The sequence below is a fragment of the Schistocerca serialis genome, chromosome 1 (genome assembly GCF_023864345.2).
Source record: "Schistocerca serialis cubense isolate TAMUIC-IGC-003099 chromosome 1, iqSchSeri2.2, whole genome shotgun sequence".
Taxonomy (NCBI): Eukaryota; Metazoa; Arthropoda; class Insecta; order Orthoptera; family Acrididae; genus Schistocerca; species Schistocerca serialis.
The window spans coordinates 524293065-524314261 of NC_064638.1; the positions used below are offsets into that span (position 1 = coordinate 524293065).

The 21197-nt window shown below is 54.1% G+C and overlaps 46 non-coding genes across 46 annotated transcripts; all 46 read left to right on the plus strand.

Annotated features, from left to right (window-relative positions):
• The first annotated feature begins 154 nt into the window (after positions 1-154).
• Trnae-cuc (transfer RNA glutamic acid (anticodon CUC)) lies at positions 155-226 on the plus strand. The gene has a single exon. It is a non-coding gene; the product is annotated as a tRNA-Glu (tRNA).
• A 386-nt stretch (positions 227-612) lies between these two features.
• Trnah-gug (transfer RNA histidin (anticodon GUG)) lies at positions 613-684 on the plus strand. The gene has a single exon. It is a non-coding gene; the product is annotated as a tRNA-His (tRNA).
• Positions 685-1431: 747 nt separating this feature from the next.
• Trnal-uag (transfer RNA leucine (anticodon UAG)) lies at positions 1432-1513 on the plus strand. Its single transcript has one exon. It is a non-coding gene; the product is annotated as a tRNA-Leu (tRNA).
• Positions 1514-1593: 80 nt separating this feature from the next.
• On the plus strand, positions 1594-1675 carry Trnal-cag (transfer RNA leucine (anticodon CAG)). The gene has a single exon. It is a non-coding gene; the product is annotated as a tRNA-Leu (tRNA).
• A 283-nt stretch (positions 1676-1958) lies between these two features.
• On the plus strand, positions 1959-2030 carry Trnae-cuc (transfer RNA glutamic acid (anticodon CUC)). Its single transcript has one exon. It is a non-coding gene; the product is annotated as a tRNA-Glu (tRNA).
• Positions 2031-2416: 386 nt separating this feature from the next.
• Positions 2417-2488, plus strand: Trnah-gug (transfer RNA histidin (anticodon GUG)). The gene has a single exon. It is a non-coding gene; the product is annotated as a tRNA-His (tRNA).
• A 747-nt stretch (positions 2489-3235) lies between these two features.
• Trnal-uag (transfer RNA leucine (anticodon UAG)) lies at positions 3236-3317 on the plus strand. Its single transcript has one exon. It is a non-coding gene; the product is annotated as a tRNA-Leu (tRNA).
• Positions 3318-3397: 80 nt separating this feature from the next.
• On the plus strand, positions 3398-3479 carry Trnal-cag (transfer RNA leucine (anticodon CAG)). The gene has a single exon. It is a non-coding gene; the product is annotated as a tRNA-Leu (tRNA).
• A 283-nt stretch (positions 3480-3762) lies between these two features.
• On the plus strand, positions 3763-3834 carry Trnae-cuc (transfer RNA glutamic acid (anticodon CUC)). The gene has a single exon. It is a non-coding gene; the product is annotated as a tRNA-Glu (tRNA).
• Positions 3835-4220: 386 nt separating this feature from the next.
• On the plus strand, positions 4221-4292 carry Trnah-gug (transfer RNA histidin (anticodon GUG)). Its single transcript has one exon. It is a non-coding gene; the product is annotated as a tRNA-His (tRNA).
• Positions 4293-5039: 747 nt separating this feature from the next.
• On the plus strand, positions 5040-5121 carry Trnal-uag (transfer RNA leucine (anticodon UAG)). Its single transcript has one exon. It is a non-coding gene; the product is annotated as a tRNA-Leu (tRNA).
• An 80-nt stretch (positions 5122-5201) lies between these two features.
• On the plus strand, positions 5202-5283 carry Trnal-cag (transfer RNA leucine (anticodon CAG)). The gene has a single exon. It is a non-coding gene; the product is annotated as a tRNA-Leu (tRNA).
• A 283-nt stretch (positions 5284-5566) lies between these two features.
• Trnae-cuc (transfer RNA glutamic acid (anticodon CUC)) lies at positions 5567-5638 on the plus strand. The gene has a single exon. It is a non-coding gene; the product is annotated as a tRNA-Glu (tRNA).
• A 386-nt stretch (positions 5639-6024) lies between these two features.
• Trnah-gug (transfer RNA histidin (anticodon GUG)) lies at positions 6025-6096 on the plus strand. Its single transcript has one exon. It is a non-coding gene; the product is annotated as a tRNA-His (tRNA).
• A 747-nt stretch (positions 6097-6843) lies between these two features.
• Positions 6844-6925, plus strand: Trnal-uag (transfer RNA leucine (anticodon UAG)). The gene has a single exon. It is a non-coding gene; the product is annotated as a tRNA-Leu (tRNA).
• An 80-nt stretch (positions 6926-7005) lies between these two features.
• On the plus strand, positions 7006-7087 carry Trnal-cag (transfer RNA leucine (anticodon CAG)). The gene has a single exon. It is a non-coding gene; the product is annotated as a tRNA-Leu (tRNA).
• A 283-nt stretch (positions 7088-7370) lies between these two features.
• Positions 7371-7442, plus strand: Trnae-cuc (transfer RNA glutamic acid (anticodon CUC)). The gene has a single exon. It is a non-coding gene; the product is annotated as a tRNA-Glu (tRNA).
• Positions 7443-7828: 386 nt separating this feature from the next.
• Positions 7829-7900, plus strand: Trnah-gug (transfer RNA histidin (anticodon GUG)). Its single transcript has one exon. It is a non-coding gene; the product is annotated as a tRNA-His (tRNA).
• A 747-nt stretch (positions 7901-8647) lies between these two features.
• Positions 8648-8729, plus strand: Trnal-uag (transfer RNA leucine (anticodon UAG)). Its single transcript has one exon. It is a non-coding gene; the product is annotated as a tRNA-Leu (tRNA).
• An 80-nt stretch (positions 8730-8809) lies between these two features.
• Positions 8810-8891, plus strand: Trnal-cag (transfer RNA leucine (anticodon CAG)). Its single transcript has one exon. It is a non-coding gene; the product is annotated as a tRNA-Leu (tRNA).
• Positions 8892-9174: 283 nt separating this feature from the next.
• Positions 9175-9246, plus strand: Trnae-cuc (transfer RNA glutamic acid (anticodon CUC)). Its single transcript has one exon. It is a non-coding gene; the product is annotated as a tRNA-Glu (tRNA).
• A 386-nt stretch (positions 9247-9632) lies between these two features.
• Positions 9633-9704, plus strand: Trnah-gug (transfer RNA histidin (anticodon GUG)). The gene has a single exon. It is a non-coding gene; the product is annotated as a tRNA-His (tRNA).
• Positions 9705-10451: 747 nt separating this feature from the next.
• On the plus strand, positions 10452-10533 carry Trnal-uag (transfer RNA leucine (anticodon UAG)). Its single transcript has one exon. It is a non-coding gene; the product is annotated as a tRNA-Leu (tRNA).
• An 80-nt stretch (positions 10534-10613) lies between these two features.
• Positions 10614-10695, plus strand: Trnal-cag (transfer RNA leucine (anticodon CAG)). The gene has a single exon. It is a non-coding gene; the product is annotated as a tRNA-Leu (tRNA).
• A 283-nt stretch (positions 10696-10978) lies between these two features.
• Positions 10979-11050, plus strand: Trnae-cuc (transfer RNA glutamic acid (anticodon CUC)). Its single transcript has one exon. It is a non-coding gene; the product is annotated as a tRNA-Glu (tRNA).
• A 386-nt stretch (positions 11051-11436) lies between these two features.
• Trnah-gug (transfer RNA histidin (anticodon GUG)) lies at positions 11437-11508 on the plus strand. The gene has a single exon. It is a non-coding gene; the product is annotated as a tRNA-His (tRNA).
• Positions 11509-12255: 747 nt separating this feature from the next.
• Positions 12256-12337, plus strand: Trnal-uag (transfer RNA leucine (anticodon UAG)). Its single transcript has one exon. It is a non-coding gene; the product is annotated as a tRNA-Leu (tRNA).
• An 80-nt stretch (positions 12338-12417) lies between these two features.
• On the plus strand, positions 12418-12499 carry Trnal-cag (transfer RNA leucine (anticodon CAG)). The gene has a single exon. It is a non-coding gene; the product is annotated as a tRNA-Leu (tRNA).
• Positions 12500-12782: 283 nt separating this feature from the next.
• Trnae-cuc (transfer RNA glutamic acid (anticodon CUC)) lies at positions 12783-12854 on the plus strand. The gene has a single exon. It is a non-coding gene; the product is annotated as a tRNA-Glu (tRNA).
• A 386-nt stretch (positions 12855-13240) lies between these two features.
• On the plus strand, positions 13241-13312 carry Trnah-gug (transfer RNA histidin (anticodon GUG)). Its single transcript has one exon. It is a non-coding gene; the product is annotated as a tRNA-His (tRNA).
• Positions 13313-14059: 747 nt separating this feature from the next.
• Trnal-uag (transfer RNA leucine (anticodon UAG)) lies at positions 14060-14141 on the plus strand. Its single transcript has one exon. It is a non-coding gene; the product is annotated as a tRNA-Leu (tRNA).
• An 80-nt stretch (positions 14142-14221) lies between these two features.
• On the plus strand, positions 14222-14303 carry Trnal-cag (transfer RNA leucine (anticodon CAG)). Its single transcript has one exon. It is a non-coding gene; the product is annotated as a tRNA-Leu (tRNA).
• A 283-nt stretch (positions 14304-14586) lies between these two features.
• On the plus strand, positions 14587-14658 carry Trnae-cuc (transfer RNA glutamic acid (anticodon CUC)). Its single transcript has one exon. It is a non-coding gene; the product is annotated as a tRNA-Glu (tRNA).
• Positions 14659-15044: 386 nt separating this feature from the next.
• On the plus strand, positions 15045-15116 carry Trnah-gug (transfer RNA histidin (anticodon GUG)). Its single transcript has one exon. It is a non-coding gene; the product is annotated as a tRNA-His (tRNA).
• A 747-nt stretch (positions 15117-15863) lies between these two features.
• Positions 15864-15945, plus strand: Trnal-uag (transfer RNA leucine (anticodon UAG)). The gene has a single exon. It is a non-coding gene; the product is annotated as a tRNA-Leu (tRNA).
• Positions 15946-16025: 80 nt separating this feature from the next.
• On the plus strand, positions 16026-16107 carry Trnal-cag (transfer RNA leucine (anticodon CAG)). Its single transcript has one exon. It is a non-coding gene; the product is annotated as a tRNA-Leu (tRNA).
• Positions 16108-16390: 283 nt separating this feature from the next.
• Trnae-cuc (transfer RNA glutamic acid (anticodon CUC)) lies at positions 16391-16462 on the plus strand. Its single transcript has one exon. It is a non-coding gene; the product is annotated as a tRNA-Glu (tRNA).
• Positions 16463-16848: 386 nt separating this feature from the next.
• Positions 16849-16920, plus strand: Trnah-gug (transfer RNA histidin (anticodon GUG)). The gene has a single exon. It is a non-coding gene; the product is annotated as a tRNA-His (tRNA).
• Positions 16921-17667: 747 nt separating this feature from the next.
• Trnal-uag (transfer RNA leucine (anticodon UAG)) lies at positions 17668-17749 on the plus strand. The gene has a single exon. It is a non-coding gene; the product is annotated as a tRNA-Leu (tRNA).
• Positions 17750-17829: 80 nt separating this feature from the next.
• Positions 17830-17911, plus strand: Trnal-cag (transfer RNA leucine (anticodon CAG)). The gene has a single exon. It is a non-coding gene; the product is annotated as a tRNA-Leu (tRNA).
• Positions 17912-18194: 283 nt separating this feature from the next.
• On the plus strand, positions 18195-18266 carry Trnae-cuc (transfer RNA glutamic acid (anticodon CUC)). The gene has a single exon. It is a non-coding gene; the product is annotated as a tRNA-Glu (tRNA).
• A 386-nt stretch (positions 18267-18652) lies between these two features.
• On the plus strand, positions 18653-18724 carry Trnah-gug (transfer RNA histidin (anticodon GUG)). The gene has a single exon. It is a non-coding gene; the product is annotated as a tRNA-His (tRNA).
• Positions 18725-19471: 747 nt separating this feature from the next.
• On the plus strand, positions 19472-19553 carry Trnal-uag (transfer RNA leucine (anticodon UAG)). Its single transcript has one exon. It is a non-coding gene; the product is annotated as a tRNA-Leu (tRNA).
• An 80-nt stretch (positions 19554-19633) lies between these two features.
• Trnal-cag (transfer RNA leucine (anticodon CAG)) lies at positions 19634-19715 on the plus strand. The gene has a single exon. It is a non-coding gene; the product is annotated as a tRNA-Leu (tRNA).
• A 283-nt stretch (positions 19716-19998) lies between these two features.
• On the plus strand, positions 19999-20070 carry Trnae-cuc (transfer RNA glutamic acid (anticodon CUC)). The gene has a single exon. It is a non-coding gene; the product is annotated as a tRNA-Glu (tRNA).
• Positions 20071-20456: 386 nt separating this feature from the next.
• Positions 20457-20528, plus strand: Trnah-gug (transfer RNA histidin (anticodon GUG)). Its single transcript has one exon. It is a non-coding gene; the product is annotated as a tRNA-His (tRNA).
• Positions 20529-21197: the final 669 nt, after the last annotated feature.

Genomic DNA, 21197 nt, shown 5'->3' on the forward strand with positions numbered 1-21197 from the left:
GGCACCTTTTGCTCTCATCATTGCTGGCGTTCGTCTCCACGAAATGCGTCCGGAGCACGCCGTTCTATAACGCGAGAGAGTGGATTTTTTACAGTTGTCGTCAGTTAACCGTCGGTGGCTGCTGCGTTCGCTGGAAAGAGCACTGCCGTCATTATCCGGTGTGGTCTAGTGGCTAGGATACCTGGCTCTCACCCAGGAGGCCCGGGTTCGATTCCCGGTACCGGAATTGCGCGTTTTTATTGCTCCTCTTATGCGACTTGTCTCGACTTTGCTCGACTGACGCTACGCTGACGCGTGCAGAAAGCTACGTTAAGTATGACTCGCGGCAACACCTGACGGCGAGAGAGATGCGGCGTCTACCCACTTGTTATCGAGCCACATACCGGTACCTGTAGTCAAGAGGCTTGGAGGACTGCAAGACATTGCCACGGAGGTGAATGCAGCCAACCACTGTAGTTAGTGTCCTGACAGCGCAGGCACGTTCATTTGCTCGTATACATGTGATGGAGACCGTGTCTGACACTGCTGTGGCGTACACCTTGGCCTAGGCTTTGCTGGGTATCGCCACTTGCATTTGAGCCAGCTGCCTTCGCGGGCGCCTCCGTGGCCATGGCCGTGATCGTCTAGTGGTTAGGACATTGCGTTGTGGCCGCAATAACCCAGGTTCGAATCCTGGTCACGGCAATTTTGAAAGTTTTGCCTTGCTGCCGTTGCAATGACGAGTACTCGAAATGACAGTACTCTGTTGATTTTTTCACTCGTGTTCCGCAGGCCGCAGTTTGCACTACCACTTCATCCCCAACACGTAATGTCGCCTCCCAGAGCGCAGACGTCCGCTGCTCTCTGTAGTCGAAAAGGGCAGTTGTTTGAAGTGCGATGGATGAGCAGCCAGTCCCAGCAGAACAGGAAGCTGTGGCGTGCACTGTTTGTACAAATGCTAGGAACACTGGCGCACCAAGCAGCGCATGTAGCGTGGCCGAGCGCTTTAAGGCGCTGGTTTAAGGCACCAGTATCTCTGTAGGCGCGGTTTCGAATCCCGTAGCTGCCGGCGGTTTTGCTGTGATCGCGTTAACCTGGCGCTTTTTCTTCAAGTGTAACCTCCTTGAGCTCACATATGTTTGATACATGGAGCATTCTAGCTCCGCCTGACAGTTACAGCTACGATACTTTAGTGGTTACGGAAGGCCCAGGTTCGAAACCTGGTCACGGTACGAAAACGTCTCTTGACGCTGTCTCCTTAACTGCGACAGCTACAGACAAGTGGCGTCGCTACCATACGGCGGGCACGGCTTTTTCTTGCTGTGGATGGCCTAAAGAGACGCTTCCAGTGGGAGAGCAGTGGAAATACATGGCACGGCGATTGCCAAGATACTTCCATTTCGAAGTGATCTTTGTAGTACAAAGGAAACGTTTTGCCGCTGCTGCCCCAACGGTAACGTGGCCGAGCGGTCTAAGGCGCTGGTTTTAGGCACCAGTCTCTTCGGAGGCGTGGGTTCGAATCCCACCGTTGCCACTTTTTACGTCTCATTTTTGTGCCGTTGCGGTGTGTTCTCGTGGAGTGGGACGCAGCTCTTGTGACGCGCGTGTTGTGTAGGTAGCGTGGCCGAGCGGTCTAAGGCGCTGGTTTCAGGCACCATTCTCTTCGGAGGCGTGGGTTCGAATCCCACAGCTGCCAAACGTGTAATGTTTCCTGTGTCGAAGGCAGATGCACTCATTGCCCGCAAAGGAAACAGCACAACAAGGCGTGAGCGTCTGCTTGGTGAATTGTCGTAGAACAGTGCGTGGTGCAACGACAGGATTTTCAGGCACCTTTTGCTCTCATCATTGCTGGCGTTCGTCTCCACGAAATGCGTCCGGAGCACGCCGTTCTATAACGCGAGAGAGTGGATTTTTTACAGTTGTCGTCAGTCAACCGTGGGTGGCTGCTGCGTTCGCTGGAAAGAGCACTGCCGTCGTTATCCGGTGTGGTCTAGTGGCTAGGATACCTGGCTCTCACCCAGGAGGCCCGGGTTCGATTCCCGGTACCGGAATTGCGCGTTTTTATTGCTCCTCTTATGCGACTTGTCTCGACTTTGCTCGACTGACGCTACGCTGACGCGTGCAGAAAGCTACGTTAAGTATGACTCGCGGCAACACCTGACGGCGAGAGAGATGCGGCGTCTACCCACTTGTTATCGAGCCACATACCGGTACCTGTAGTCAAGAGGCTTGGAGGACTGCAAGACATTGCCACGGAGGTGAATGCAGCCAACCACTGTAGTTAGTGTCCTGACAGCGCAGGCACGTTCATTTGCTCGTATACATGTGATGGAGACCGTGTCTGACACTGCTGTGGCGTACACCTTGGCCTAGGCTTTGCTGGGTATCGCCACTTGCATTTGAGCCAGCTGCCTTCGCGGGCGCCTCCGTGGCCATGGCCGTGATCGTCTAGTGGTTAGGACATTGCGTTGTGGCCGCAAGAACCCAGGTTCGAATCCTGGTCACGGCAATTTTGAAAGTTTTGCCTTGCTGCCGTTGCAATGACGAGTACTCGAAATGACAGTACTCTGTTGATTTTTTCACTCGTGTTCCGCAGGCCGCAGTTTGCACTACCACTTCATCCCCAACACGTAATGTCGCCTCCCAGAGCGCAGACGTCCGCTGCTCTCTGTAGTCGAAAAGGGCAGTTGTTTGAAGTGCGATGGATGAGCAGCCAGTCCCAGCAGAACAGGAAGCTGTGGCGTGCACTGTTTGTACAAATGCTAGGAACACTGGCGCACCAAGCAGCGCATGTAGCGTGGCCGAGCGCTTTAAGGCGCTGGTTTAAGGCACCAGTATCTCTGTAGGCGCGGTTTCGAATCCCGTAGCTGCCGGCGGTTTTGCTGTGATCGCGTTAACCTGGCGCTTTTTCTTCAAGTGTAACCTCCTTGAGCTCACATATGTTTGATACATGGAGCATTCTAGCTCCGCCTGACAGTTACAGCTACGATACTTTAGTGGTTACGGAAGGCCCAGGTTCGAAACCTGGTCACGGTACGAAAACGTCTCTTGACGCTGTCTCCTTAACTGCGACAGCTACAGACAAGTGGCGTCGCTACCATACGGCGGGCACGGCTTTTTCTTGCTGTGGATGGCCTAAAGAGACGCTTCCAGTGGGAGAGCAGTGGAAATACATGGCACGGCGATTGCCAAGATACTTCCATTTCGAAGTGATCTTTGTAGTACAAAGGAAACGTTTTGCCGCTGCTGCCCCAACGGTAACGTGGCCGAGCGGTCTAAGGCGCTGGTTTTAGGCACCAGTCTCTTCGGAGGCGTGGGTTCGAATCCCACCGTTGCCACTTTTTACGTCTCATTTTTGTGCCGTTGCGGTGTGTTCTCGTGGAGTGGGACGCAGCTCTTGTGACGCGCGTGTTGTGTAGGTAGCGTGGCCGAGCGGTCTAAGGCGCTGGTTTCAGGCACCATTCTCTTCGGAGGCGTGGGTTCGAATCCCACAGCTGCCAAACGTGTAATGTTTCCTGTGTCGAAGGCAGATGCACTCATTGCCCGCAAAGGAAACAGCACAACAAGGCGTGAGCGTCTGCTTGGTGAATTGTCGTAGAACAGTGCGTGGTGCAACGACAGGATTTTCAGGCACCTTTTGCTCTCATCATTGCTGGCGTTCGTCTCCACGAAATGCGTCCGGAGCACGCCGTTCTATAACGCGAGAGAGTGGATTTTTTACAGTTGTCGTCAGTCAACCGTGGGTGGCTGCTGCGTTCGCTGGAAAGAGCACTGCCGTCGTTATCCGGTGTGGTCTAGTGGCTAGGATACCTGGCTCTCACCCAGGAGGCCCGGGTTCGATTCCCGGTACCGGAATTGCGCGTTTTTATTGCTCCTCTTATGCGACTTGTCTCGACTTTGCTCGACTGACGCTACGCTGACGCGTGCAGAAAGCTACGTTAAGTATGACTCGCGGCAACACCTGACGGCGAGAGAGATGCGGCGTCTACCCACTTGTTATCGAGCCACATACCGGTACCTGTAGTCAAGAGGCTTGGAGGACTGCAAGACATTGCCACGGAGGTGAATGCAGCCAACCACTGTAGTTAGTGTCCTGACAGCGCAGGCACGTTCATTTGCTCGTATACATGCGATGGAGACCGTGTCTGACACTGCTGTGGCGTACACCTTGGCCTAGGCTTTGCTGGGTATCGCCACTTGCATTTGAGCCAGCTGCCTTCGCGGGCGCCTCCGTGGCCATGGCCGTGATCGTCTAGTGGTTAGGACATTGCGTTGTGGCCGCAATAACCCAGGTTCGAATCCTGGTCACGGCAATTTTGAAAGTTTTGCCTTGCTGCCGTTGCAATGACGAGTACTCGAAATGACAGTACTCTGTTGATTTTTTCACTCGTGTTCCGCAGGCCGCAGTTTGCACTACCACTTCATCCCCAACACGTAATGTCGCCTCCCAGAGCGCAGACGTCCGCTGCTCTCTGTAGTCGAAAAGGGCAGTTGTTTGAAGTGCGATGGATGAGCAGCCAGTCCCAGCAGAACAGGAAGCTGTGGCGTGCACTGTTTGTACAAATGCTAGGAACACTGGCGCACCAAGCAGCGCATGTAGCGTGGCCGAGCGCTTTAAGGCGCTGGTTTAAGGCACCAGTATCTCTGTAGGCGCGGTTTCGAATCCCGTAGCTGCCGGCGGTTTTGCTGTGATCGCGTTAACCTGGCGCTTTTTCTTCAAGTGTAACCTCCTTGAGCTCACATATGTTTGATACATGGAGCATTCTAGCTCCGCCTGACAGTTACAGCTACGATACTTTAGTGGTTACGGAAGGCCCAGGTTCGAAACCTGGTCACGGTACGAAAACGTCTCTTGACGCTGTCTCCTTAACTGCGACAGCTACAGACAAGTGGCGTCGCTACCATACGGCGGGCACGGCTTTTTCTTGCTGTGGATGGCCTAAAGAGACGCTTCCAGTGGGAGAGCAGTGGAAATACATGGCACGGCGATTGCCAAGATACTTCCATTTCGAAGTGATCTTTGTAGTACAAAGGAAACGTTTTGCCGCTGCTGCCCCAACGGTAACGTGGCCGAGCGGTCTAAGGCGCTGGTTTTAGGCACCAGTCTCTTCGGAGGCGTGGGTTCGAATCCCACCGTTGCCACTTTTTACGTCTCATTTTTGTGCCGTTGCGGTGTGTTCTCGTGGAGTGGGACGCAGCTCTTGTGACGCGCGTGTTGTGTAGGTAGCGTGGCCGAGCGGTCTAAGGCGCTGGTTTCAGGCACCATTCTCTTCGGAGGCGTGGGTTCGAATCCCACAGCTGCCAAACGTGTAATGTTTCCTGTGTCGAAGGCAGATGCACTCATTGCCCGCAAAGGAAACAGCACAACAAGGCGTGAGCGTCTGCTTGGTGAATTGTCGTAGAACAGTGCGTGGTGCAACGACAGGATTTTCAGGCACCTTTTGCTCTCATCATTGCTGGCGTTCGTCTCCACGAAATGCGTCCGGAGCACGCCGTTCTATAACGCGAGAGAGTGGATTTTTTACAGTTGTCGTCAGTCAACCGTGGGTGGCTGCTGCGTTCGCTGGAAAGAGCACTGCCGTCGTTATCCGGTGTGGTCTAGTGGCTAGGATACCTGGCTCTCACCCAGGAGGCCCGGGTTCGATTCCCGGTACCGGAATTGCGCGTTTTTATTGCTCCTCTTATGCGACTTGTCTCGACTTTGCTCGACTGACGCTACGCTGACGCGTGCAGAAAGCTACGTTAAGTATGACTCGCGGCAACACCTGACGGCGAGAGAGATGCGGCGTCTACCCACTTGTTATCGAGCCACATACCGGTACCTGTAGTCAAGAGGCTTGGAGGACTGCAAGACATTGCCACGGAGGTGAATGCAGCCAACCACTGTAGTTAGTGTCCTGACAGCGCAGGCACGTTCATTTGCTCGTATACATGTGATGGAGACCGTGTCTGACACTGCTGTGGCGTACACCTTGGCCTAGGCTTTGCTGGGTATCGCCACTTGCATTTGAGCCAGCTGCCTTCGCGGGCGCCTCCGTGGCCATGGCCGTGATCGTCTAGTGGTTAGGACATTGCGTTGTGGCCGCAATAACCCAGGTTCGAATCCTGGTCACGGCAATTTTGAAAGTTTTGCCTTGCTGCCGTTGCAATGACGAGTACTCGAAATGACAGTACTCTGTTGATTTTTTCACTCGTGTTCCGCAGGCCGCAGTTTGCACTACCACTTCATCCCCAACACGTAATGTCGCCTCCCAGAGCGCAGACGTCCGCTGCTCTCTGTAGTCGAAAAGGGCAGTTGTTTGAAGTGCGATGGATGAGCAGCCAGTCCCAGCAGAACAGGAAGCTGTGGCGTGCACTGTTTGTACAAATGCTAGGAACACTGGCGCACCAAGCAGCGCATGTAGCGTGGCCGAGCGCTTTAAGGCGCTGGTTTAAGGCACCAGTATCTCTGTAGGCGCGGTTTCGAATCCCGTAGCTGCCGGCGGTTTTGCTGTGATCGCGTTAACCTGGCGCTTTTTCTTCAAGTGTAACCTCCTTGAGCTCACATATGTTTGATACATGGAGCATTCTAGCTCCGCCTGACAGTTACAGCTACGATACTTTAGTGGTTACGGAAGGCCCAGGTTCGAAACCTGGTCACGGTACGAAAACGTCTCTTGACGCTGTCTCCTTAACTGCGACAGCTACAGACAAGTGGCGTCGCTACCATACGGCGGGCACGGCTTTTTCTTGCTGTGGATGGCCTAAAGAGACGCTTCCAGTGGGAGAGCAGTGGAAATACATGGCACGGCGATTGCCAAGATACTTCCATTTCGAAGTGATCTTTGTAGTACAAAGGAAACGTTTTGCCGCTGCTGCCCCAACGGTAACGTGGCCGAGCGGTCTAAGGCGCTGGTTTTAGGCACCAGTCTCTTCGGAGGCGTGGGTTCGAATCCCACCGTTGCCACTTTTTACGTCTCATTTTTGTGCCGTTGCGGTGTGTTCTCGTGGAGTGGGACGCAGCTCTTGTGACGCGCGTGTTGTGTAGGTAGCGTGGCCGAGCGGTCTAAGGCGCTGGTTTCAGGCACCATTCTCTTCGGAGGCGTGGGTTCGAATCCCACAGCTGCCAAACGTGTAATGTTTCCTGTGTCGAAGGCAGATGCACTCATTGCCCGCAAAGGAAACAGCACAACAAGGCGTGAGCGTCTGCTTGGTGAATTGTCGTAGAACAGTGCGTGGTGCAACGACAGGATTTTCAGGCACCTTTTGCTCTCATCATTGCTGGCGTTCGTCTCCACGAAATGCGTCCGGAGCACGCCGTTCTATAACGCGAGAGAGTGGATTTTTTACAGTTGTCGTCAGTCAACCGTGGGTGGCTGCTGCGTTCGCTGGAAAGAGCACTGCCGTCGTTATCCGGTGTGGTCTAGTGGCTAGGATACCTGGCTCTCACCCAGGAGGCCCGGGTTCGATTCCCGGTACCGGAATTGCGCGTTTTTATTGCTCCTCTTATGCGACTTGTCTCGACTTTGCTCGACTGACGCTACGCTGACGCGTGCAGAAAGCTACGTTAAGTATGACTCGCGGCAACACCTGACGGCGAGAGAGATGCGGCGTCTACCCACTTGTTATCGAGCCACATACCGGTACCTGTAGTCAAGAGGCTTGGAGGACTGCAAGACATTGCCACGGAGGTGAATGCAGCCAACCACTGTAGTTAGTGTCCTGACAGCGCAGGCACGTTCATTTGCTCGTATACATGTGATGGAGACCGTGTCTGACACTGCTGTGGCGTACACCTTGGCCTAGGCTTTGCTGGGTATCGCCACTTGCATTTGAGCCAGCTGCCTTCGCGGGCGCCTCCGTGGCCATGGCCGTGATCGTCTAGTGGTTAGGACATTGCGTTGTGGCCGCAATAACCCAGGTTCGAATCCTGGTCACGGCAATTTTGAAAGTTTTGCCTTGCTGCCGTTGCAATGACGAGTACTCGAAATGACAGTACTCTGTTGATTTTTTCACTCGTGTTCCGCAGGCCGCAGTTTGCACTACCACTTCATCCCCAACACGTAATGTCGCCTCCCAGAGCGCAGACGTCCGCTGCTCTCTGTAGTCGAAAAGGGCAGTTGTTTGAAGTGCGATGGATGAGCAGCCAGTCCCAGCAGAACAGGAAGCTGTGGCGTGCACTGTTTGTACAAATGCTAGGAACACTGGCGCACCAAGCAGCGCATGTAGCGTGGCCGAGCGCTTTAAGGCGCTGGTTTAAGGCACCAGTATCTCTGTAGGCGCGGTTTCGAATCCCGTAGCTGCCGGCGGTTTTGCTGTGATCGCGTTAACCTGGCGCTTTTTCTTCAAGTGTAACCTCCTTGAGCTCACATATGTTTGATACATGGAGCATTCTAGCTCCGCCTGACAGTTACAGCTACGATACTTTAGTGGTTACGGAAGGCCCAGGTTCGAAACCTGGTCACGGTACGAAAACGTCTCTTGACGCTGTCTCCTTAACTGCGACAGCTACAGACAAGTGGCGTCGCTACCATACGGCGGGCACGGCTTTTTCTTGCTGTGGATGGCCTAAAGAGACGCTTCCAGTGGGAGAGCAGTGGAAATACATGGCACGGCGATTGCCAAGATACTTCCATTTCGAAGTGATCTTTGTAGTACAAAGGAAACGTTTTGCCGCTGCTGCCCCAACGGTAACGTGGCCGAGCGGTCTAAGGCGCTGGTTTTAGGCACCAGTCTCTTCGGAGGCGTGGGTTCGAATCCCACCGTTGCCACTTTTTACGTCTCATTTTTGTGCCGTTGCGGTGTGTTCTCGTGGAGTGGGACGCAGCTCTTGTGACGCGCGTGTTGTGTAGGTAGCGTGGCCGAGCGGTCTAAGGCGCTGGTTTCAGGCACCATTCTCTTCGGAGGCGTGGGTTCGAATCCCACAGCTGCCAAACGTGTAATGTTTCCTGTGTCGAAGGCAGATGCACTCATTGCCCGCAAAGGAAACAGCACAACAAGGCGTGAGCGTCTGCTTGGTGAATTGTCGTAGAACAGTGCGTGGTGCAACGACAGGATTTTCAGGCACCTTTTGCTCTCATCATTGCTGGCGTTCGTCTCCACGAAATGCGTCCGGAGCACGCCGTTCTATAACGCGAGAGAGTGGATTTTTTACAGTTGTCGTCAGTCAACCGTGGGTGGCTGCTGCGTTCGCTGGAAAGAGCACTGCCGTCGTTATCCGGTGTGGTCTAGTGGCTAGGATACCTGGCTCTCACCCAGGAGGCCCGGGTTCGATTCCCGGTACCGGAATTGCGCGTTTTTATTGCTCCTCTTATGCGACTTGTCTCGACTTTGCTCGACTGACGCTACGCTGACGCGTGCAGAAAGCTACGTTAAGTATGACTCGCGGCAACACCTGACGGCGAGAGAGATGCGGCGTCTACCCACTTGTTATCGAGCCACATACCGGTACCTGTAGTCAAGAGGCTTGGAGGACTGCAAGACATTGCCACGGAGGTGAATGCAGCCAACCACTGTAGTTAGTGTCCTGACAGCGCAGGCACGTTCATTTGCTCGTATACATGTGATGGAGACCGTGTCTGACACTGCTGTGGCGTACACCTTGGCCTAGGCTTTGCTGGGTATCGCCACTTGCATTTGAGCCAGCTGCCTTCGCGGGCGCCTCCGTGGCCATGGCCGTGATCGTCTAGTGGTTAGGACATTGCGTTGTGGCCGCAATAACCCAGGTTCGAATCCTGGTCACGGCAATTTTGAAAGTTTTGCCTTGCTGCCGTTGCAATGACGAGTACTCGAAATGACAGTACTCTGTTGATTTTTTCACTCGTGTTCCGCAGGCCGCAGTTTGCACTACCACTTCATCCCCAACACGTAATGTCGCCTCCCAGAGCGCAGACGTCCGCTGCTCTCTGTAGTCGAAAAGGGCAGTTGTTTGAAGTGCGATGGATGAGCAGCCAGTCCCAGCAGAACAGGAAGCTGTGGCGTGCACTGTTTGTACAAATGCTAGGAACACTGGCGCACCAAGCAGCGCATGTAGCGTGGCCGAGCGCTTTAAGGCGCTGGTTTAAGGCACCAGTATCTCTGTAGGCGCGGTTTCGAATCCCGTAGCTGCCGGCGGTTTTGCTGTGATCGCGTTAACCTGGCGCTTTTTCTTCAAGTGTAACCTCCTTGAGCTCACATATGTTTGATACATGGAGCATTCTAGCTCCGCCTGACAGTTACAGCTACGATACTTTAGTGGTTACGGAAGGCCCAGGTTCGAAACCTGGTCACGGTACGAAAACGTCTCTTGACGCTGTCTCCTTAACTGCGACAGCTACAGACAAGTGGCGTCGCTACCATACGGCGGGCACGGCTTTTTCTTGCTGTGGATGGCCTAAAGAGACGCTTCCAGTGGGAGAGCAGTGGAAATACATGGCACGGCGATTGCCAAGATACTTCCATTTCGAAGTGATCTTTGTAGTACAAAGGAAACGTTTTGCCGCTGCTGCCCCAACGGTAACGTGGCCGAGCGGTCTAAGGCGCTGGTTTTAGGCACCAGTCTCTTCGGAGGCGTGGGTTCGAATCCCACCGTTGCCACTTTTTACGTCTCATTTTTGTGCCGTTGCGGTGTGTTCTCGTGGAGTGGGACGCAGCTCTTGTGACGCGCGTGTTGTGTAGGTAGCGTGGCCGAGCGGTCTAAGGCGCTGGTTTCAGGCACCATTCTCTTCGGAGGCGTGGGTTCGAATCCCACAGCTGCCAAACGTGTAATGTTTCCTGTGTCGAAGGCAGATGCACTCATTGCCCGCAAAGGAAACAGCACAACAAGGCGTGAGCGTCTGCTTGGTGAATTGTCGTAGAACAGTGCGTGGTGCAACGACAGGATTTTCAGGCACCTTTTGCTCTCATCATTGCTGGCGTTCGTCTCCACGAAATGCGTCCGGAGCACGCCGTTCTATAACGCGAGAGAGTGGATTTTTTACAGTTGTCGTCAGTCAACCGTGGGTGGCTGCTGCGTTCGCTGGAAAGAGCACTGCCGTCGTTATCCGGTGTGGTCTAGTGGCTAGGATACCTGGCTCTCACCCAGGAGGCCCGGGTTCGATTCCCGGTACCGGAATTGCGCGTTTTTATTGCTCCTCTTATGCGACTTGTCTCGACTTTGCTCGACTGACGCTACGCTGACGCGTGCAGAAAGCTACGTTAAGTATGACTCGCGGCAACACCTGACGGCGAGAGAGATGCGGCGTCTACCCACTTGTTATCGAGCCACATACCGGTACCTGTAGTCAAGAGGCTTGGAGGACTGCAAGACATTGCCACGGAGGTGAATGCAGCCAACCACTGTAGTTAGTGTCCTGACAGCGCAGGCACGTTCATTTGCTCGTATACATGTGATGGAGACCGTGTCTGACACTGCTGTGGCGTACACCTTGGCCTAGGCTTTGCTGGGTATCGCCACTTGCATTTGAGCCAGCTGCCTTCGCGGGCGCCTCCGTGGCCATGGCCGTGATCGTCTAGTGGTTAGGACATTGCGTTGTGGCCGCAATAACCCAGGTTCGAATCCTGGTCACGGCAATTTTGAAAGTTTTGCCTTGCTGCCGTTGCAATGACGAGTACTCGAAATGACAGTACTCTGTTGATTTTTTCACTCGTGTTCCGCAGGCCGCAGTTTGCACTACCACTTCATCCCCAACACGTAATGTCGCCTCCCAGAGCGCAGACGTCCGCTGCTCTCTGTAGTCGAAAAGGGCAGTTGTTTGAAGTGCGATGGATGAGCAGCCAGTCCCAGCAGAACAGGAAGCTGTGGCGTGCACTGTTTGTACAAATGCTAGGAACACTGGCGCACCAAGCAGCGCATGTAGCGTGGCCGAGCGCTTTAAGGCGCTGGTTTAAGGCACCAGTATCTCTGTAGGCGCGGTTTCGAATCCCGTAGCTGCCGGCGGTTTTGCTGTGATCGCGTTAACCTGGCGCTTTTTCTTCAAGTGTAACCTCCTTGAGCTCACATATGTTTGATACATGGAGCATTCTAGCTCCGCCTGACAGTTACAGCTACGATACTTTAGTGGTTACGGAAGGCCCAGGTTCGAAACCTGGTCACGGTACGAAAACGTCTCTTGACGCTGTCTCCTTAACTGCGACAGCTACAGACAAGTGGCGTCGCTACCATACGGCGGGCACGGCTTTTTCTTGCTGTGGATGGCCTAAAGAGACGCTTCCAGTGGGAGAGCAGTGGAAATACATGGCACGGCGATTGCCAAGATACTTCCATTTCGAAGTGATCTTTGTAGTACAAAGGAAACGTTTTGCCGCTGCTGCCCCAACGGTAACGTGGCCGAGCGGTCTAAGGCGCTGGTTTTAGGCACCAGTCTCTTCGGAGGCGTGGGTTCGAATCCCACCGTTGCCACTTTTTACGTCTCATTTTTGTGCCGTTGCGGTGTGTTCTCGTGGAGTGGGACGCAGCTCTTGTGACGCGCGTGTTGTGTAGGTAGCGTGGCCGAGCGGTCTAAGGCGCTGGTTTCAGGCACCATTCTCTTCGGAGGCGTGGGTTCGAATCCCACAGCTGCCAAACGTGTAATGTTTCCTGTGTCGAAGGCAGATGCACTCATTGCCCGCAAAGGAAACAGCACAACAAGGCGTGAGCGTCTGCTTGGTGAATTGTCGTAGAACAGTGCGTGGTGCAACGACAGGATTTTCAGGCACCTTTTGCTCTCATCATTGCTGGCGTTCGTCTCCACGAAATGCGTCCGGAGCACGCCGTTCTATAACGCGAGAGAGTGGATTTTTTACAGTTGTCGTCAGTCAACCGTGGGTGGCTGCTGCGTTCGCTGGAAAGAGCACTGCCGTCGTTATCCGGTGTGGTCTAGTGGCTAGGATACCTGGCTCTCACCCAGGAGGCCCGGGTTCGATTCCCGGTACCGGAATTGCGCGTTTTTATTGCTCCTCTTATGCGACTTGTCTCGACTTTGCTCGACTGACGCTACGCTGACGCGTGCAGAAAGCTACGTTAAGTATGACTCGCGGCAACACCTGACGGCGAGAGAGATGCGGCGTCTACCCACTTGTTATCGAGCCACATACCGGTACCTGTAGTCAAGAGGCTTGGAGGACTGCAAGACATTGCCACGGAGGTGAATGCAGCCAACCACTGTAGTTAGTGTCCTGACAGCGCAGGCACGTTCATTTGCTCGTATACATGTGATGGAGACCGTGTCTGACACTGCTGTGGCGTACACCTTGGCCTAGGCTTTGCTGGGTATCGCCACTTGCATTTGAGCCAGCTGCCTTCGCGGGCGCCTCCGTGGCCATGGCCGTGATCGTCTAGTGGTTAGGACATTGCGTTGTGGCCGCAATAACCCAGGTTCGAATCCTGGTCACGGCAATTTTGAAAGTTTTGCCTTGCTGCCGTTGCAATGACGAGTACTCGAAATGACAGTACTCTGTTGATTTTTTCACTCGTGTTCCGCAGGCCGCAGTTTGCACTACCACTTCATCCCCAACACGTAATGTCGCCTCCCAGAGCGCAGACGTCCGCTGCTCTCTGTAGTCGAAAAGGGCAGTTGTTTGAAGTGCGATGGATGAGCAGCCAGTCCCAGCAGAACAGGAAGCTGTGGCGTGCACTGTTTGTACAAATGCTAGGAACACTGGCGCACCAAGCAGCGCATGTAGCGTGGCCGAGCGCTTTAAGGCGCTGGTTTAAGGCACCAGTATCTCTGTAGGCGCGGTTTCGAATCCCGTAGCTGCCGGCGGTTTTGCTGTGATCGCGTTAACCTGGCGCTTTTTCTTCAAGTGTAACCTCCTTGAGCTCACATATGTTTGATACATGGAGCATTCTAGCTCCGCCTGACAGTTACAGCTACGATACTTTAGTGGTTACGGAAGGCCCAGGTTCGAAACCTGGTCACGGTACGAAAACGTCTCTTGACGCTGTCTCCTTAACTGCGACAGCTACAGACAAGTGGCGTCGCTACCATACGGCGGGCACGGCTTTTTCTTGCTGTGGATGGCCTAAAGAGACGCTTCCAGTGGGAGAGCAGTGGAAATACATGGCACGGCGATTGCCAAGATACTTCCATTTCGAAGTGATCTTTGTAGTACAAAGGAAACGTTTTGCCGCTGCTGCCCCAACGGTAACGTGGCCGAGCGGTCTAAGGCGCTGGTTTTAGGCACCAGTCTCTTCGGAGGCGTGGGTTCGAATCCCACCGTTGCCACTTTTTACGTCTCATTTTTGTGCCGTTGCGGTGTGTTCTCGTGGAGTGGGACGCAGCTCTTGTGACGCGCGTGTTGTGTAGGTAGCGTGGCCGAGCGGTCTAAGGCGCTGGTTTCAGGCACCATTCTCTTCGGAGGCGTGGGTTCGAATCCCACAGCTGCCAAACGTGTAATGTTTCCTGTGTCGAAGGCAGATGCACTCATTGCCCGCAAAGGAAACAGCACAACAAGGCGTGAGCGTCTGCTTGGTGAATTGTCGTAGAACAGTGCGTGGTGCAACGACAGGATTTTCAGGCACCTTTTGCTCTCATCATTGCTGGCGTTCGTCTCCACGAAATGCGTCCGGAGCACGCCGTTCTATAACGCGAGAGAGTGGATTTTTTACAGTTGTCGTCAGTCAACCGTGGGTGGCTGCTGCGTTCGCTGGAAAGAGCACTGCCGTCGTTATCCGGTGTGGTCTAGTGGCTAGGATACCTGGCTCTCACCCAGGAGGCCCGGGTTCGATTCCCGGTACCGGAATTGCGCGTTTTTATTGCTCCTCTTATGCGACTTGTCTCGACTTTGCTCGACTGACGCTACGCTGACGCGTGCAGAAAGCTACGTTAAGTATGACTCGCGGCAACACCTGACGGCGAGAGAGATGCGGCGTCTACCCACTTGTTATCGAGCCACATACCGGTACCTGTAGTCAAGAGGCTTGGAGGACTGCAAGACATTGCCACGGAGGTGAATGCAGCCAACCACTGTAGTTAGTGTCCTGACAGCGCAGGCACGTTCATTTGCTCGTATACATGTGATGGAGACCGTGTCTGACACTGCTGTGGCGTACACCTTGGCCTAGGCTTTGCTGGGTATCGCCACTTGCATTTGAGCCAGCTGCCTTCGCGGGCGCCTCCGTGGCCATGGCCGTGATCGTCTAGTGGTTAGGACATTGCGTTGTGGCCGCAATAACCCAGGTTCGAATCCTGGTCACGGCAATTTTGAAAGTTTTGCCTTGCTGCCGTTGCAATGACGAGTACTCGAAATGACAGTACTCTGTTGATTTTTTCACTCGTGTTCCGCAGGCCGCAGTTTGCACTACCACTTCATCCCCAACACGTAATGTCGCCTCCCAGAGCGCAGACGTCCGCTGCTCTCTGTAGTCGAAAAGGGCAGTTGTTTGAAGTGCGATGGATGAGCAGCCAGTCCCAGCAGAACAGGAAGCTGTGGCGTGCACTGTTTGTACAAATGCTAGGAACACTGGCGCACCAAGCAGCGCATGTAGCGTGGCCGAGCGCTTTAAGGCGCTGGTTTAAGGCACCAGTATCTCTGTAGGCGCGGTTTCGAATCCCGTAGCTGCCGGCGGTTTTGCTGTGATCGCGTTAACCTGGCGCTTTTTCTTCAAGTGTAACCTCCTTGAGCTCACATATGTTTGATACATGGAGCATTCTAGCTCCGCCTGACAGTTACAGCTACGATACTTTAGTGGTTACGGAAGGCCCAGGTTCGAAACCTGGTCACGGTACGAAAACGTCTCTTGACGCTGTCTCCTTAACTGCGACAGCTACAGACAAGTGGCGTCGCTACCATACGGCGGGCACGGCTTTTTCTTGCTGTGGATGGCCTAAAGAGACGCTTCCAGTGGGAGAGCAGTGGAAATACATGGCACGGCGATTGCCAAGATACTTCCATTTCGAAGTGATCTTTGTAGTACAAAGGAAACGTTTTGCCGCTGCTGCCCCAACGGTAACGTGGCCGAGCGGTCTAAGGCGCTGGTTTTAGGCACCAGTCTCTTCGGAGGCGTGGGTTCGAATCCCACCGTTGCCACTTTTTACGTCTCATTTTTGTGCCGTTGCGGTGTGTTCTCGTGGAGTGGGACGCAGCTCTTGTGACGCGCGTGTTGTGTAGGTAGCGTGGCCGAGCGGTCTAAGGCGCTGGTTTCAGGCACCATTCTCTTCGGAGGCGTGGGTTCGAATCCCACAGCTGCCAAACGTGTAATGTTTCCTGTGTCGAAGGCAGATGCACTCATTGCCCGCAAAGGAAACAGCACAACAAGGCGTGAGCGTCTGCTTGGTGAATTGTCGTAGAACAGTGCGTGGTGCAACGACAGGATTTTCAGGCACCTTTTGCTCTCATCATTGCTGGCGTTCGTCTCCACGAAATGCGTCCGGAGCACGCCGTTCTATAACGCGAGAGAGTGGATTTTTTACAGTTGTCGTCAGTCAACCGTGGGTGGCTGCTGCGTTCGCTGGAAAGAGCACTGCCGTCGTTATCCGGTGTGGTCTAGTGGCTAGGATACCTGGCTCTCACCCAGGAGGCCCGGGTTCGATTCCCGGTACCGGAATTGCGCGTTTTTATTGCTCCTCTTATGCGACTTGTCTCGACTTTGCTCGACTGACGCTACGCTGACGCGTGCAGAAAGCTACGTTAAGTATGACTCGCGGCAACACCTGACGGCGAGAGAGATGCGGCGTCTACCCACTTGTTATCGAGCCACATACCGGTACCTGTAGTCAAGAGGCTTGGAGGACTGCAAGACATTGCCACGGAGGTGAATGCAGCCAACCACTGTAGTTAGTGTCCTGACAGCGCAGGCACGTTCATTTGCTCGTATACATGTGATGGAGACCGTGTCTGACACTGCTGTGGCGTACACCTTGGCCTAGGCTTTGCTGGGTATCGCCACTTGCATTTGAGCCAGCTGCCTTCGCGGGCGCCTCCGTGGCCATGGCCGTGATCGTCTAGTGGTTAGGACATTGCGTTGTGGCCGCAATAACCCAGGTTCGAATCCTGGTCACGGCAATTTTGAAAGTTTTGCCTTGCTGCCGTTGCAATGACGAGTACTCGAAATGACAGTACTCTGTTGATTTTTTCACTCGTGTTCCGCAGGCCGCAGTTTGCACTACCACTTCATCCCCAACACGTAATGTCGCCTCCCAGAGCGCAGACGTCCGCTGCTCTCTGTAGTCGAAAAGGGCAGTTGTTTGAAGTGCGATGGATGAGCAGCCAGTCCCAGCAGAACAGGAAGCTGTGGCGTGCACTGTTTGTACAAATGCTAGGAACACTGGCGCACCAAGCAGCGCATGTAGCGTGGCCGAGCGCTTTAAGGCGCTGGTTTAAGGCACCAGTATCTCTGTAGGCGCGGTTTCGAATCCCGTAGCTGCCGGCGGTTTTGCTGTGATCGCGTTAACCTGGCGCTTTTTCTTCAAGTGTAACCTCCTTGAGCTCACATATGTTTGATACATGGAGCATTCTAGCTCCGCCTGACAGTTACAGCTACGATACTTTAGTGGTTACGGAAGGCCCAGGTTCGAAACCTGGTCACGGTACGAAAACGTCTCTTGACGCTGTCTCCTTAACTGCGACAGCTACAGACAAGTGGCGTCGCTACCATACGGCGGGCACGGCTTTTTCTTGCTGTGGATGGCCTAAAGAGACGCTTCCAGTGGGAGAGCAGTGGAAATACATGGCACGGCGATTGCCAAGATACTTCCATTTCGAAGTGATCTTTGTAGTACAAAGGAAACGTTTTGCCGCTGCTGCCCCAACGGTAACGTGGCCGAGCGGTCTAAGGCGCTGGTTTTAGGCACCAGTCTCTTCGGAGGCGTGGGTTCGAATCCCACCGTTGCCACTTTTTACGTCTCATTTTTGTGCCGTTGCGGTGTGTTCTCGTGGAGTGGGACGCAGCTCTTGTGACGCGCGTGTTGTGTAGGTAGCGTGGCCGAGCGGTCTAAGGCGCTGGTTTCAGGCACCATTCTCTTCGGAGGCGTGGGTTCGAATCCCACAGCTGCCAAACGTGTAATGTTTCCTGTGTCGAAGGCAGATGCACTCATTGCCCGCAAAGGAAACAGCACAACAAGGCGTGAGCGTCTGCTTGGTGAATTGTCGTAGAACAGTGCGTGGTGCAACGACAGGATTTTCAGGCACCTTTTGCTCTCATCATTGCTGGCGTTCGTCTCCACGAAATGCGTCCGGAGCACGCCGTTCTATAACGCGAGAGAGTGGATTTTTTACAGTTGTCGTCAGTCAACCGTGGGTGGCTGCTGCGTTCGCTGGAAAGAGCACTGCCGTCGTTATCCGGTGTGGTCTAGTGGCTAGGATACCTGGCTCTCACCCAGGAGGCCCGGGTTCGATTCCCGGTACCGGAATTGCGCGTTTTTATTGCTCCTCTTATGCGACTTGTCTCGACTTTGCTCGACTGACGCTACGCTGACGCGTGCAGAAAGCTACGTTAAGTATGACTCGCGGCAACACCTGACGGCGAGAGAGATGCGGCGTCTACCCACTTGTTATCGAGCCACATACCGGTACCTGTAGTCAAGAGGCTTGGAGGACTGCAAGACATTGCCACGGAGGTGAATGCAGCCAACCACTGTAGTTAGTGTCCTGACAGCGCAGGCACGTTCATTTGCTCGTATACATGCGATGGAGACCGTGTCTGACACTGCTGTGGCGTACACCTTGGCCTAGGCTTTGCTGGGTATCGCCACTTGCATTTGAGCCAGCTGCCTTCGCGGGCGCCTCCGTGGCCATGGCCGTGATCGTCTAGTGGTTAGGACATTGCGTTGTGGCCGCAATAACCCAGGTTCGAATCCTGGTCACGGCAATTTTGAAAGTTTTGCCTTGCTGCCGTTGCAATGACGAGTACTCGAAATGACAGTACTCTGTTGATTTTTTCACTCGTGTTCCGCAGGCCGCAGTTTGCACTACCACTTCATCCCCAACACGTAATGTCGCCTCCCAGAGCGCAGACGTCCGCTGCTCTCTGTAGTCGAAAAGGGCAGTTGTTTGAAGTGCGATGGATGAGCAGCCAGTCCCAGCAGAACAGGAAGCTGTGGCGTGCACTGTTTGTACAAATGCTAGGAACACTGGCGCACCAAGCAGCGCATGTAGCGTGGCCGAGCGCTTTAAGGCGCTGGTTTAAGGCACCAGTATCTCTGTAGGCGCGGTTTCGAATCCCGTAGCTGCCGGCGGTTTTGCTGTGATCGCGTTAACCTGGCGCTTTTTCTTCAAGTGTAACCTCCTTGAGCTCACATATGTTTGATACATGGAGCATTCTAGCTCCGCCTGACAGTTACAGCTACGATACTTTAGTGGTTACGGAAGGCCCAGGTTCGAAACCTGGTCACGGTACGAAAACGTCTCTTGACGCTGTCTCCTTAACTGCGACAGCTACAGACAAGTGGCGTCGCTACCATACGGCGGGCACGGCTTTTTCTTGCTGTGGATGGCCTAAAGAGACGCTTCCAGTGGGAGAGCAGTGGAAATACATGGCACGGCGATTGCCAAGATACTTCCATTTCGAAGTGATCTTTGTAGTACAAAGGAAACGTTTTGCCGCTGCTGCCCCAACGGTAACGTGGCCGAGCGGTCTAAGGCGCTGGTTTTAGGCACCAGTCTCTTCGGAGGCGTGGGTTCGAATCCCACCGTTGCCACTTTTTACGTCTCATTTTTGTGCCGTTGCGGTGTGTTCTCGTGGAGTGGGACGCAGCTCTTGTGACGCGCGTGTTGTGTAGGTAGCGTGGCCGAGCGGTCTAAGGCGCTGGTTTCAGGCACCATTCTCTTCGGAGGCGTGGGTTCGAATCCCACAGCTGCCAAACGTGTAATGTTTCCTGTGTCGAAGGCAGATGCACTCATTGCCCGCAAAGGAAACAGCACAACAAGGCGTGAGCGTCTGCTTGGTGAATTGTCGTAGAACAGTGCGTGGTGCAACGACAGGATTTTCAGGCACCTTTTGCTCTCATCATTGCTGGCGTTCGTCTCCACGAAATGCGTCCGGAGCACGCCGTTCTATAACGCGAGAGAGTGGATTTTTTACAGTTGTCGTCAGTCAACCGTGGGTGGCTGCTGCGTTCGCTGGAAAGAGCACTGCCGTCGTTATCCGGTGTGGTCTAGTGGCTAGGATACCTGGCTCTCACCCAGGAGGCCCGGGTTCGATTCCCGGTACCGGAATTGCGCGTTTTTATTGCTCCTCTTATGCGACTTGTCTCGACTTTGCTCGACTGACGCTACGCTGACGCGTGCAGAAAGCTACGTTAAGTATGACTCGCGGCAACACCTGACGGCGAGAGAGATGCGGCGTCTACCCACTTGTTATCGAGCCACATACCGGTACCTGTAGTCAAGAGGCTTGGAGGACTGCAAGACATTGCCACGGAGGTGAATGCAGCCAACCACTGTAGTTAGTGTCCTGACAGCGCAGGCACGTTCATTTGCTCGTATACATGCGATGGAGACCGTGTCTGACACTGCTGTGGCGTACACCTTGGCCTAGGCTTTGCTGGGTATCGCCACTTGCATTTGAGCCAGCTGCCTTCGCGGGCGCCTCCGTGGCCATGGCCGTGATCGTCTAGTGGTTAGGACATTGCGTTGTGGCCGCAATAACCCAGGTTCGAATCCTGGTCACGGCAATTTTGAAAGTTTTGCCTTGCTGCCGTTGCAATGACGAGTACTCGAAATGACAGTACTCTGTTGATTTTTTCACTCGTGTTCCGCAGGCCGCAGTTTGCACTACCACTTCATCCCCAACACGTAATGTCGCCTCCCAGAGCGCAGACGTCCGCTGCTCTCTGTAGTCGAAAAGGGCAGTTGTTTGAAGTGCGATGGATGAGCAGCCAGTCCCAGCAGAACAGGAAGCTGTGGCGTGCACTGTTTGTACAAATGCTAGGAACACTGGCGCACCAAGCAGCGCATGTAGCGTGGCCGAGCGCTTTAAGGCGCTGGTTTAAGGCACCAGTATCTCTGTAGGCGCGGTTTCGAATCCCGTAGCTGCCGGCGGTTTTGCTGTGATCGCGTTAACCTGGCGCTTTTTCTTCAAGTGTAACCTCCTTGAGCTCACATATGTTTGATACATGGAGCATTCTAGCTCCGCCTGACAGTTACAGCTACGATACTTTAGTGGTTACGGAAGGCCCAGGTTCGAAACCTGGTCACGGTACGAAAACGTCTCTTGACGCTGTCTCCTTAACTGCGACAGCTACAGACAAGTGGCGTCGCTACCATACGGCGGGCACGGCTTTTTCTTGCTGTGGATGGCCTAAAGAGACGCTTCCAGTGGGAGAGCAGTGGAAATACATGGC